We start from the raw sequence: 2789 nt of genomic DNA on the forward strand, positions 1-2789 counted from the left end.
AAGAAACACACACACTTCTGGTTCTGTGGTTCGTCGCTGGTTCCACTGGATGAAGCTTCTCCACAGATTTCTCATCAATCAGCTGCTACAGATTAAATTTTCATTTTAAAAGAGAAAAACACATAAAACCAGGTAGAGCACAGAGATAATTAAACGCAGCTGTGACGCCGTTGTGCAGCTTAATGAGGAATTAACCGGACCGTCGCTAAACAAGGAATCACTCTCTTTGACCCCGTCGACCTCACACACAGCTCCGCACACGCTGGAGGAGACGAGATCGCTCACAGGTCAAAGGTCAAGGTGGACAAAAACATGTTTGATATGAATTCTACGCAGGTGATGAAAGATGATCTGACGCTGATATTGATCAGAAGGTTATTCCATCGTGTGTGTGTGTGTGTGTGTGTGTGTGTGTGTGTTAACATAAACACACAAGTTACTTTATAAGACACATTTATTAATTTGCTTTTGCGAATTTCAAAAGCAACCAAGCTGGAAAAACATGTTCATGCTTCTTTTTTGTAGTAAAAATTATTGTGCAACATGTTTTCAATTTGAAGTTTTTGATTTAAAACGTATTAAAGACTTGAAAACCGCGTGTGTGTGTGTCTGTGTGTGTGTGTGTGTGTGTGTGTGTGTGTGTGTGTGCTGGCTTGCTTTGGTCTGTTGCATGTAAACAAACATGTCTAGACAAAAGAGTTAGAAGAGACTCATTAACACTAATTTACTCTGGATGTATCCTCTCTCTCTCTCTCTCTCTCTGTTACTTTACTACCTTTTTCTGTTTTTCCTCCTTTCATCTTTCCATTAACTTTCTCTCGTCTCTCCATCCTGTCATTTCACAAATGTTTCATCATGCACACATTTTCTGATCAGCAGGAAAACAGACATTGTCATTTTGACTCGTCCCCCACGTTTTCTCTGTCCCAGTGTGTGTGTGTGTGTGTGTGTGTGTGTGTGTGTGTGTGTGTGTGTGTGTGTGTGTGTGTGTGTCTCATGACTTCCTCTTCATCACTAATCACTCTCATCTGTTGATCTTCTTGATCTCCGCTCTGTTGCCTGATACACAGCAGAGCTGCAGGGCCCCTGAGAGGAACAGTGTGTTTGTGGTTCCATAGAGTCGGGCAGGACAGTAGGGGACGGAATCTGAGGCCAGAGTTTGTGGTCTGAGCTGATGGTAAATGTGTGTGTGTGTGTGTGTGTGTGTGTATTTATGTGTTTATTACAAAGAATTGTTTCAAGGAATCAGCTGGAAATGAGTGGTCCAGTAAAGTTGTGTCTATTATTGGAACGGTGTGTTACGGTCAATGTTGAGACACAAAGAAACTGCTGATAAGCATCTTGAATAATGAAGTTGTACACTCATATGATTCTGAAAACACAGATATGTCCAAAACCACGCACGCTCTTTGGTTTCTGACACTGATATCATCATTTCAAAGGCAGCTCCTCACTCGACGCACATTTGTGGATCTAGAGCCTCAGGTTGATTTCACACCGTCATGATGTGTGTTTGTGTTTTAACCAGAACCTGTAACCAAGCAGGATGAAAATAGCTCACACAGAATTAAACAATCTTTTCCACATGCTGCCCCCCGCCCCCCCCCCCCCAGTGTGGTGTACAGTATGGTGGTCGGACGTCGACTCGGGAAATCCCATAAAAGTGTGTGTGTCAGCGAGATGACAGAGCGAGACAGACTCTACATCACTGCGTCTAGAGCTGCAGTGTGTGTATACAAACACACACATTCTACACCCCACGCCAAGTTCCTGGTCTTGACTCAACACCATAAACGCAGCGTCCCATCATGCTCGGCGGCGGCAGCAGCAGGGTGAGAAAGCCCGACATGATGACATGATGCGTGACATCACTTACACACACACTTTTTGGATTAGCAGACTGGCATAACGACAAGAGATGTGTGTGTGTGTGTGTATGTGAGGAAAAAATGGGTGGAATTCCAATAGAAGTCTTCACACACACACACACACACTTGTGGGGGGCTATAAATGATGTCTGTAATTATTTAAACACACAGATCACACTGGAGGGTTTAATTCCACGAAACCAAGCTTTCCCACTTTGAGTCAAACACACACACACAGTGACAGAGCAGCCCGCGGCCTCTCTGACACGACGGTTTAGTGTCTCATTAGCAGCCGGTGGAATGCCAACAGATAATTAACCAGGAGAGATGAAGAGAGAGAGGGAGGGCGAGTGCCGGCAGTAAAACACATGAGAGAGAGAGAGATGGATAAAGTGAAATCACCGAAGGAGAGAGAAGCTCTGTGTGTGTGTGTGTGTGTGTGTGTGTGTGTGTGTGTGTGTGTGTGCGTGAGAGAGAGACTCACTACACCACTGACACACTTTCACTGATAATAATAGGGGAAATTCATCATTGATTTTGTTCTATTCTTTTTACAGCACATCCACACCGGCGTCGGCCCTTATCACCGAACACTCTGCAATCTCATCAGACACAATCTGAAACGTGTGAAGTTGTAAAAACGCTGTGATGCAAAATCCAGAACATTTTCGATCATTTGAACCCAAAAATATTATAAACTGTTGGAATTGTCCTTTAAACGAGGTCAGTGACTTGTGGTGATTCTGATGAGCCTGCGTTTTTATCGTAAGACGTAACTGGTGTGAATTTGGTTGCGTGCCAAGTCAAAATGAGTAAAATCTTTGTCAAGCGTCCTTGTTTTGTGTTCAGTGCTGTGTGTAAAGTTTAAGCACATGTTGTGCGCTTCTTAACTTCACAATCTTTGACTAGATTCTGTGACAG

The sequence above is a fragment of the Paralichthys olivaceus genome, chromosome 13 (genome assembly GCF_024713975.1).
Source record: "Paralichthys olivaceus isolate ysfri-2021 chromosome 13, ASM2471397v2, whole genome shotgun sequence".
In the NCBI taxonomy this organism is placed as follows: Eukaryota; Metazoa; Chordata; class Actinopteri; order Pleuronectiformes; family Paralichthyidae; genus Paralichthys; species Paralichthys olivaceus.